Source organism: Palaemon carinicauda, chromosome 4 (assembly GCF_036898095.1).
Source record: "Palaemon carinicauda isolate YSFRI2023 chromosome 4, ASM3689809v2, whole genome shotgun sequence".
In the NCBI taxonomy this organism is placed as follows: Eukaryota; Metazoa; Arthropoda; class Malacostraca; order Decapoda; family Palaemonidae; genus Palaemon; species Palaemon carinicauda.
In genome coordinates, this window is record NC_090728.1 from 171,172,545 (window position 1) to 171,185,044 (window position 12,500).

General features: G+C 31.8%; 1 protein-coding gene across 1 annotated transcript in view; it reads left to right on the forward strand.

Annotated features, from left to right (window-relative positions):
• LOC137639197 (uncharacterized) overlaps positions 1–12,500 on the forward strand; it is a 101,239-nt gene that overhangs the window by 80,475 nt on the left and 8,264 nt on the right. The window lies entirely within an intron of this gene.

A 12,500-nucleotide genomic window follows, 5' to 3' on the forward strand; every position in this document is an offset into this window, starting at 1 on the left:
TGTGCCATTAGACTTCACACTAAATAAATTGCCCGTATAATCATAAATGGATTAAATTGATATGATGTTTTTATTTTCATCTCAATGCGAAAAATTCCACAAATCACTTTACCTACTTTTTATCTTTTTTTTTCAAGTCTTCTGGGTCGTCCCTCTACGCACCAGTTTACGATTAGACATTCGTTATATTATCATTATTATTATTATTATTATTTTTATTATCATTATTATTATTATTATCATTATTATTATTATTATTATTATTATTATTATTATTATCATTATTATCATTATTATTATTATTATTAGTAGTAGTAGTACTTGCGGAGTTACAACCCTAGTTGCAAAAACAGGATGCTATAAGTCCAAGGTTTCCAACACGGAAAAAAGCCAAGTGAGGAAAGGAAACGAGGAAAAATAAAATATTTTAAAAACAGTAACATTAAAATAAGTATTTCCTAAATAAAATATAAAAAAGCTTTAACAAAACAAGAAGAGAAATAAGATAGAATAGTGTGCCTGAGTGCACTCTCAAGCAAAGAACTCCAACCCAAGACAGTGGAAGACCATGGTACCTTTATCCACGTCATAAAGACTTTTAAGCGCTCTCAGCTTGTGATGTGATTTCTTAGAAATGAATAGATAAATACTTAAAGGTTTCTAGACCATATAGCACCCAGGCACCCTGGTTCCTTCTCCCTTTATCAAAATAAACAAATGCAACTTTATCTTATTCTGCTTTATCACTGTTTTTGGTTTTATTGACCTATTTATTTTTTTAAAGATTTATTGGTTACACTATATTTATGATGGCTCTTCCTTTCTGAAAAGATTTTTATTTCTGATAACCTTCTGATAACCTTTTGTTATATGATTTCCTAAAGACTGACCTTCCATCCCTTATCTATGAAACTTGAGTCCGAACAATTCTTCCTTATAGCCAGTATTCTTACAAGGGCCAGTTGGCTGCTTGCATTTTCTTTTAAGATATAATTAATATCAAAGTCAGCCTTGACTACGGGATGTTGGCTGTGAATAAAGACTTGTTCAAATTGACTTCAAGCTCTTTGATTGACTTGGTTCATCATAAGCTGCTATATATAAACATAAGGATCTATGTTTTGATGGTATGATCTTGATCTCCTTCAAAGTTTCCAAAGTATCGGCAAAATAGAATAGTTTTAGATGGTGCATTTAATCACTCAAGATCTATCCTGACCGGTGTTTTTAAGCGTCATGTTAATGTGAGCAGATTTTTTTTTGTAAAAGCTGGACATTTCATATGTATATATATGTATATATATATATATATATATATATATATATATATATATATATATATATATATATATATATACATACATATATATATATATATATATATATATATATACAGTATATATATATGTATATATGTATATATATATATAAATATATATATATATATATATATATATATATATATATATATATATTATAATATATATATATATATATATATATATATATATATATATATATATATATATATATATATATATAGTATTTATACACACACACACATATATATCTATATATATATATTTATATATATATATATATATATATATATATATATATATATATATATATATATATATATATATATATATACTGTATATATATAAGAGAATCCAAGAATCAATCCAAAACCTTTTTCTACTTATCTTTAATATTCATACTTTTCACTGGAATGGCAAAATTAAACAAAATATCAGTACTATTCTTTTAATGGGGACAATTTGGTTAATTTAGCTAAAAAAAAGCGGACCAAATGGGAACAAAGGGGGACAACACTTTCAAAAGTAAAATAAAAGCTGGGCATTTAAAAAAAAAAAAAAAAAAAAAAAAAAAAAAAACGGGACTGCCCGCCTAAAGCGGGACTCTGGTCATATTATGTTACGCTATCTTTGTTTGTTCTAGTGTTTATTTGTGATATGTTTATTCGATTTGAAAGTGAAATAGTACACTATACAGATAATAAACTTCTTGTTCTGGTTATTTGGTCAATCCTAATAGAAATATAGATATAAAACTGACTAGTAAGCATTGAAGTTGAAGGAGAATGTGACTGAACTCCAGAAAAGCTGTCTTGATTGATTATCTAATCTTGCACAATGGTTCCCTTCCACAATTTTAAGCATAGGCAATACGGTTCATGGTTGTATTGATTATTAATATTTGGCAGTACATAATATTGCTTGCAATTCCAAGCTTTCTCCATTCCATTACATAAGAAGATATTTACATGTTCCTACAAACCTTGGTATTTTGCAAAGCTCGTTGTACCAACTGAGATGAGAGTATAGAGTCATGTACATGTTTTGCTTTGCCATTGTTGGAATATAATTCTCTTATTTGGATGTCAGCAGCGTCTTAGGATCTTTATCCCTTGAACTAAACTGCTCTAAGCTGTAGTTATGATTTTTTTGGACTATCGTCATGATTCCGAGTGACCAACTTTCAAAAATATTTCAGTTGAAACTTTCTCTATCTTCCACTGTCTATGGTTTGAGTTCTCTTACTTGAAGGTACATCCAGGCACACTATTCTACCTGTTTTCTTATTTTCTTCTTGGTTTATGTACAGTAGGTGCTCCAGTATCAAAGTGCTAGTACAGCTGTCAGACGTCTCCCTAGCTAGCCGTGAAGTGTACCGAAATTAAAGAAGCCAACTGTACAGTCATTTCCAAATTGGTGACTGTTACTTTGTAACATTCAAGTGTTGCTGTTTTATGATTATGTGTTAAATAGGAAAACGATTATATATATGTATATATATAAATATATATATATATATATATATATATATATATATATATATATATATATATATATATATATATTATATATATATATATATATATATATATATATATATATATATATATATATATATATATATATATATATATATATATATATACATTCTCTAATTTAGGGGAATTCAAAATCTCTAGTTGATAATGCATACAAAAAATAGTTATAAAAAGCAAAATAAGAAATCAATGAAACAAACAAGCACAGTAAAACAGAAAAAAATGTTCGGATTTTATAAGAAACAACGGCAGAGTTGTTGTCGCAGTAACTACAATTGCTTGCGAAAAAAAAAAACTAAAGTTAAAAAAAAAAAGAAGTTTTTTCTATGGGTCGCTCAGCGAAATTACTTCCATTCATGTATCCAGAGTCGAAAAGTTTGAACAAAAGCTGGGCTCTTTTTGACAGGGACTATGTGAATGGCTGTCCTTTTGGAAAACGATCTATTAGAGCAGTTAGCATCTCTCTCTCTCTCTCTCTCTCTCTCTCTCTCTCTCTCTCTCTCTCTCTCTCTCTCTCTCTCTCTCTCTCTCGTATATATATATATATATATATATATATATATATATATATATATATATATATATATATATATATATATATAAAATATATATGTAAATATATATATATATATAAAATATGTATGTAAATATATATATATATATAAAATATGTATGTAAATATATATATATATATATATATATATATATATATATATATATATATATATATATATGTGTGTGTGTGTGTGTGTGTGTCTGTGTGTGTCTGTGTGTGTTTATGTGTGTACCTGTCTACCAAATTACGGAAAGAAAAGTGAAAAAAACTATTTGAATTATTATTTTCGTTTAATTGACATAATCCTAATCACAATGAAATATTAAAACAGACATATCTTATCTACATAGAACATTCGATTCCTATAAGTCTACTTGCTTAGCCATCAGCAGCCTTTGCCTGGTCCTCCCTGGTCCTAGCTTAATGGAAAAGGAACTTTGCTGTGATCATATGTATATATGGTCGGTCTCTAAGGCATTAATGTCCTTTCCTTAGTTCCTGCTACTCACGAAGGAAAGTAAAGAGAGCAAGACACTGGAGTTGTGTACTCTACTATGAGATTCAGGGCCTCTGTAACACGGTTTTTTCGCAATAACTTTTTTTCTATGAATTTCATAAATATAACGCTTATTCAGAATGCGCATTATATCTACACATAAATTTTGACTATATTCTGCATTACGTAGGTTGAATAAATTTGGTACTTTATTAAGTAAAAGTGACGATTTTTGAAGACGGGCCAACTTACTCAGAGAAAAGGTTTCGAACGCACTCGTTACGTAACTTATGACGACATTTCTTCTCTCTTTCTCGATCGATGATTGGTTATACGTAACGAAGGCTATACCTCTGCCAACAATAACACAAAAGTGTAAATAAAAGCAAAGCAGTACACCTTTATGAACTCTGAAACCTCTCCACTGAGAATTGTCATAATGAACAAACGAACAAAATATGTTAATAAATACAAAAACACTTCGATTATTTGTCTAACTCCCAAAATAAGTTTCCTAAGAAATTACAGTCTACTTTATAGGTCACAATCAGATTGACAAAGTGTATGGAATAGTTGGTAATTTTCAAAAACGTAGTAGACCAGCTTGATTTGATAACTGCTATATCCAATGTCAAGCAATTTTTATTCATTGTCTATCTACCTACCTATTTACTGTAAACAAAAGAAAGCCGGTACCGTATTTTGGCTTTAAACCTTCACCAATAATTATCGTCAGAATGATGACTTCAAGAGGCTCCACCCACTTTGGCCTCGTTACAATTCAGGATAACACTGAAGGCTATCATGGACATTGTTGGATCAGAAAATTTAAATTCTGGCTATAAAAACTCATTTCTCGAGTAGTTGTAAGAAGTGCTAAATGATCCTCAAGGATCCCAGCAGTTGGCCTAAACGTTTAATTCATGTATACTACTGTTGCGGCTATACTGCTACAGTAGTATTACTAGCACAGATACCCCACCCACATTTATGTATCGTTCCGCCATTCATAAAGTCTTTGTCATGTTTTTTCACTGTGCAATAAGCCATGGCCTCCTCAGAAATTAAGTTTAACATTAGATGATAGGTTATTTCATTAAGCGGACAAATTATGGCAACTGGGTATGTTATTGCCGATGTTGAAGCTAAAGATAAAGTATGGTATCATTCCTTCATTGCATTATCATCTTTACTACTATTTGTTTGGTTACATGTAGTAATTATTTTAAAGGATAAATGAATTATGTTCACTTTACTTTTATAAATTCCCATGAGATGTACAAATAAAACTCCTAAAACTATTCATGATTTATTTACAAAATGCAGTCATGCCCAAAACATAGCCAACACGGTCGTATGGCCTAAGAAGAAGAACAAAAATTATATCGGATGATCCGTTGGTCTGATGGAGATTTTAGCACAAAAAATATTATTTTAACAAAAATAGTTATATAAAGACTGTTTACATACAATCTCTCTCTTTCTTTCTCTCGTGGTGGCATAGTGAATAGTTAATGGAAATGTTCAAAAGCCTGAATGACATTACAAGTATTATAAGCATGTTACGCTAAATACAAATCAGACCATAAACATTGGATTTAAACTAGAAACTGAATAATTACCTATTCAGGCTATAGTAAATATGGCCACGGGCTTTTTCTTGACTGTATAAAGTTGCAAGTCGTAAGACAAATGCAGTTTTGCAACCACGGGGGCAATTCCAAATCCTGTTAGCCATTCTTGACTGTTATGGGTTTCAGAGCCGATGGAAGAAGGTGAATGGGTGTCTGGTGGATGGGCGGGGCAAAATTTTGTCAAAAGATGTTTACATTGCTTACGTAATGAATGTTTTCGACTCTTGGCTCGTTATCACTGGCCATGGCGTCGGCTAGATCATTTTTACTCAATAAAAATTAAAACTATCGAGTTTAGGTTATTGATAATGCTGACAAAATTTGTGTGTGGTTGTAAAATATACATATGTCAACTTTCAGCTACATCCGATGCTTTGATAAGGAGCAAAGTCCAAAAAACCGTGTTACAAAGGCCCTGAATCTCATAGTAGTTCCTTTAGTGTCATACATTCCTATCACCTATGGTTTTTTTTTTTTTTTTTTTTTTTTTTTTTTTTTTTTTTTTTTTTTGACATTACATTTTTCCCTATAATAATATTGTTACAAAGTTCAAACTCGCAGCAAATGCTTTTATGTTGAACAAGCTTACTTAAGTCCTTTTATAGTTTATAAATCTAATATCTGTTTTGATGTTAATGTTTTCAATATGTTTCATTTCAATTTTTCATTACTTCTTATATCTTTTATTTATTTCCTTATTTCCTTTCCTCACTGGGGTATTTTTTCCTGTTGGAGCCCTTGGGCTAATAACATATTACTTTTCCAACTAGGGTTGTAGCTTAGATAGTAATAATTATATCAATAATAATAATCAGTAATTCCTATTTGAATCATCAAAGGGTCTCGGTGACTTTAGAAGGATTTGTATTCCCACAAAATATTTTGGGGAGGTTGACGTCGATGGTGTTTACATGACAAATTCTTAATCTTTATTTTCTTTTAGTTTTATAATTTTATCTGTTGATCAAATAGGTTATACATATTTCTATCTGGTCAAAAAGGTTATACATAATTCTATCTGTTGATCAAATAGGTTATACATAATTTTACATGTTGATGAAATAGGTTACACATAATTTTATCTGTTGATCAAATAGGTTACAAATAATTTCATCTGTTGATTTAATATGTTATGCATAATTTTAGCTGTTGATCAAATAGGTTATACATAAATTTAGCTGTTGATCAAATGGGTTGTACATAATTTTAGCACTTGATCAAATAGGTTGTACATAATATTAGCTATTGATCAAATAGGTTATACATAACTTTATCTGTTGATCAAATAGGTTATACATAATTTTAGCTGTTGATTAAATAGGTTGTACATAATTTTAGCTGTTGATCAAATAGGTTGTATATAATTTTAGCTGTTGATCAAATAGGTTATACATAATTTTAGCTGTTGATCAAATAGGTTGTACATAATTTTAGCTGTTGATCAAATAGGTTATACATAATTTTAGCTGTTGATTAAATAGGTTGTACATAATTTTAGCTGTTGATCAAATAGGTTGTACATAATTTTAGCTGTTGATCAAATAGGTTATACATAATTTTAGTTGTTGATCAAATAGGTTATACATAATTTTAGCTGTTGATCAAATAGGTTATACATAATTTTAGCTGTTGATCAAATAGGTTGTACATAATTTTAGCTGTTGATCAAATAGGTTATACATAATTTTAGCTGTTGATTAAATAGGTTGTACATAATTTTAGCTGTTGATCAAATAGGTTGTATATAATTTTAGCTGTTGATCAAATAGGTTATACATAATTTTAGTTGTTGATCAAATAGGTTATACATAATTTTAGCTGTTGATCAAATAGGTAATACATAATTTTAGCTGTTGATGGAAAATGTTATACATAATTTTAGCTGTTGATCTAATAGGTTATACATTATTTTAGCTGTTGATCAAATAGGTTATACATAATTTTATCTGTTGATCAAATAGGTTATACATAATTTTACATGTCGATGAAATAGGTTATACACAATTTTATCTGTTGATCAAATAGGTTACAAATAATTTCATCTGTTGATCTAATATGTTATGCATAATTTTAGCTGTTGATCAAATAGGTTATACATAATTCTATCTGTTGATTAAATAGGTTATACATAATTTTCTCTGCTGATCAAATAGGTTATACAATACTTTATCTCTGATCAAATAGGTTAAACCTAATTCTAGGAAATTGGCAGACTGAAATAAGAATATATGAATAACAGGAAAATACAATAAAATGGAAGATAAATCTGAAGGTAATGGAAAACGAAAGTAATAAACACACAAGGTAGGACATTGGCAGGCTGAAAGAATATAATTATGAATTACAAGTAAAAACAATAAAACATAAGGCAAATAGGTTATGCATAATTCTATCTGTTGATCAAGTAGGGTATACATAATTTCATCTGTTGAACAAATAAGTTATACATCATTTTACCTGTCGATCAAACGGGATATAGTACATGATCTTGAGTGTCTTCAAATTAACAATAACATGAACCGCTAAAATGCCATGTCTTTCAGAAGTCTTATTTTTATCATCACATTCTTCCTCCACACCACGGTCTAGAGTCTAAAGTCTAGACCGTGCGTCACACTAAATCCTCCAGAACAACAGAAAGTAAGTTATTATCTTAGCACGGAGAGCAACAGCTTCCTCAGTCTAGTTGCTAAGAGGCAGCTTAACACCTAATCCCTTAAGTGTTGCGCTCTTCATACAGTGGATCCCTAAAGTGAACTCGAGAGGCATACTTTTGCCGAAAATGAAACAAAGCTTGAGAGGCGTGGTGGCGTCGGCAGAGCTAGCAAACCTTGTTATCTTTTACTAACAATAATTCATCGAATCATAATTTTATCACGAGTTTTCTGGTCACTTGGATATTTACTCAATTATTCCCGTACGCATAATGTAATAAAATTTATCTTTTTTTTTTTTATCATATTGTACTTTTTTGGAGGTGGATCTTGAAAGTGTACAGATAGCATTCATGTATTCTGTGTAATGAAGCCATTGTAAAAATTGGAAGACCCAGGTTTACATGACTTTGGACTATAAAACGTGAAGTTGGAGACGATGAATGGAGAAGTATTGAATTGTAAGCTCCAGATAGAGAAGACTGGTGAAATGTAAGCGAGGCCTTTTGCGTCTATAGGCGTAGGAGGAGATGATGATGCAAGACTTCATTGATGAAGAACAGATTTTATAGGACGCAGCAAGCCATCAACGACCGAACGTTCATGCCTTTACGTGGAAATACAACTTGAGAATGGATAAAAGAGTTGGCAGAAAGAACTGACTCAGGAATGAGAAAGCCTTAAGTCCTCAGTGGCTTTATTACGCAGCATTAGACAATCGTTTACGTGACTTTTTTATGGCCAGAATGTACAAAAGAGCGAGCGTAATTTATGGCGTGCTACTATCACGCCTCTCCACTTCTGCGCGAATAAATGGTAACATGACGCGTGTAGGGGGTCACTGAGTTCTCTTGTTTCGGGTAGTGCCGTCGAAGAAGAGGATGCTACCCACTCCTCCATGTCTAGCACCCTCCCCCCTCTGTCCCCCATCATCTCCTTATTTCCACCTCTACGAGTGCAAGGGAAGTATGATACATGGGGCCTACCGTTCCATAACCTCTTCTCTCTAGTTAACACTTTCGGGTTTCTAATTCCTTTCTTTTACGAAAGCTTAAACACTTCTTTTCACTCTTCAAAAATTGGCATATATTCTTCCCACAGGATAAACTTGCCTTAAAGAAACATGAACGCATTTTTTTTCTCGTTAAATCTAACTTAAGAAATCATTGTCTGTAGATGCTAGCAATCACAAGAGATGTTTATCAGTAAACCACACTTTACATTACTTTACGGGCTGCCAATGCAAGAGCCTTTGTGTCTTGCATACGGCAAGGAAATCTAAAACGAACGAACGAATTTACGTTAATTCTTACTAATACTTATCTTTCCAAATTATTCCCTACCATGGTTAGTTAGCTGACTGTACTCACACTTCATTCACCCACCTTTCCTATCAGATAGAAAATGGATTTAGGGTAGGACAGCCGTTCTTTATACTCTCCATGCATCGCCAAATAAATATTTTCATCACCTGAGAGTAACTGTAAAGTAATGGTCGTTGATATGAACTAGGACAGTAATGGGTTTTTGACAGGTAGGACCCCTTACCGGGAAGGATTTCAATAGTTTCTAAATATTAATTTTCTTTATTCCTTCTTTTTTAAATAAACAATGGTTTTTGATAGGATAGTGTGCCGCACGTGTTTCATACGCGTTCGTACACTGTAATGGCATTGCTTTTTGTATTATCACTGACAATAGACCAACCTGTGTAAGCTTTCTTGCTCATGTTTTGGTTTGTTTGAATTTTTGTGACGTTCTTGCTCGCAAGTACAAGTATATAAGCTCGTTGTCTGTTTAATAAAGTTTAGTTGCATTTACCTCGCTTCCTCGTTATAACATAACAGCCACCTCGCACAATAATAAGGAAAACACTTTTCTTCATTTCTAAATTTCTATATTCGTAACTCATGTAATATAGAGAGGTCAAACTTAGAGGAAGGGTAAGGCTTTCCTCCAAGGGGTCAGATAAGGTCAGTGCAAGTGATGAAGAGAAAGTTTTGATTATGATGAGGAAAATAAAATTTGTAATGAAAAGGGAAGACGCAATCACCATTAGCAAGGATAATTAATCAATTAAAACCCAATTATTATATCCATTCAATTTCCATATGCAATGATCATTATATCTGGCAAAATTACACAATCACTGTTAAATTCATTGTCGATAACATGCGCGTAGATATTTTAGTACTTTTGTTTCTATGTTTATATGAAAGTTGTCTTTAAATTATTATTTTTCCTGTTTTTTTATTTTGTAATTGTCTATCCTTGCAAATACAATATTTAAATTTTTTGTACAGGACACTTGGGAATTCATAGTTTTCCTATCATTATTATATCACAAGGTTACATACTCACGTAAACAACATGTTTAGACTTTGTAACATTTGTTCATATAAAAAATCATGGCCACTCAATCTGTATGAGGGGAAGGACCCTATGGCATGGGGCTGTTAAAGTATTTTTTTTTTTTTTTTTTTTTTTTGTAAAGTTATAGAACCGACTACTAGAATTATAAGGGCAAAGCCTTACCAAGTACAACAGGGAAGGTGATTATTAGTACTTTTATTAAGAGAAGAAGGCAGATGATATATGTATTACCAAGGGGAGAACAGAGTGCCTTTAGATAAGAAAAATGGATCTTTATTAGGTGGCAACAAAGACTGATCGTAGAGACACTTGGGGCTTTGGACGAAGAAGTGGGTGTCAGAATCGAGGTTTTGTTATTAAACTGTTACCTGAGTGGTATGGAGGTAAATGAAAGAGGCTGTGTGTGGCGTACATTGATATAAAAAGCTTATGATAGAAATCATAGAGAGGCACTGTAGAAGGTGTTGAGGAGGAGTAGTATAGAAGATAAGGAAGAGCCATTTGATATCTTAATGAACGCAAAGCCCATGTTAGGACGTTTATTTGGAAGAGTGAATGGTTTAGTGTAAAAGTGTGCCAGAGAAAATGGTCATGGGATGATATTATAAGTCTGACCTAAAAATGATATAGATGAAGGTATTTGTTTATCCAATATCACAAAGAATGTTCTATCACTGCTCTATACAAAGTTGCAGTGACGATACCTACTTGGCTGTCCAATGTCTTAATGTATGGCAAGATTCAAGACGCCAGAAAGAGGACTATAGATTTAGATTAAAGATTATAAGGTATGAATTGTATTGAAAATGGGTTTTGGAGTGGTTTATGTTTCAAGATGGTTAGGTATAGTAAAGATAAAATGCAGAATCTACAAAAGAAATTTAGAAATGTTAATGAATAAAGAAAGCCAATATGAAATGTAGGCCGGAGAATAATGCCCTGAAGGATGATATGGATAGAAAGAAAGGAAGCAATTGACTGGTCTAGGCATATTATAGTAAAACAAATGACTGCTTGGCGAGAAGAAAAATGTATCTCGCAGAATAGATGATGCAAGAAAGGTAAAAGAATTTAATCAATAGATTGGGAAAGGACTTAGAGCGTCTCGGGAGCCCAATATGGAAATCCATTAGGAGATTAAGGTGATATTAACTATCTATATGGATATGAAAAATAGACATTAATGGTCATTAAAGAGAAAATGAAGCTGTTAAGATGAACTCTCTGTGCAGTATAGTATTGTAAGCTGAATTGGGAGAGTAAGAAATGTGGCGATATGTAGGAGTTGGTCGGTGCAAGTGAAAGTATGAATTAGAGCATTTGAAAAGGGGTTCGTCTGGTAAAAAAGAATGGAAGACGACATTAGGGAGGAAAGGAAGTATTTCTCTTGCTTGAGGGTACACTCGGGCACACTATTCTATCTAATTCCTCTTCCTGTTGTTTTGCTAGTTTTAATAGTTTATAAAGGAAATGTTTATTTTAATGTTGTCACTGTTCTTAAGATATTCTATTTTTCCTTGTTTCCTTTCCTCACTGGCTATTTTCCCTGTTGGGGCCCCTTGGGCTTATAGCATTCGCTTTTCCAACTATGGTTATAGCTTACCAAGTAATAATGATAATAATAATAATAATAGTAATAATAATGATAATAAAAAGTTAGTTCGAAACAAGGTCTACCTTGGTGCGAAAGAAGTATTGGAAAGAGAGAGCCTTAACGCACAAGAATCGTTAGTGTTTTCAAGGGAGATACTGAATGTGTGGTGTAAAAAGGGGTTGTGGCGTTATCGAATCACCGTATGTGTAGGTATATGAAGGAACTGCGCAAGGGAGTTAAGACTATTTCAGCAATGAAAGTATGAATACATCAGTGACCGTTTCTCAGGAACAGCGTTGCATGCATTTTCTTATATCTATTTCTTACTCTTATACT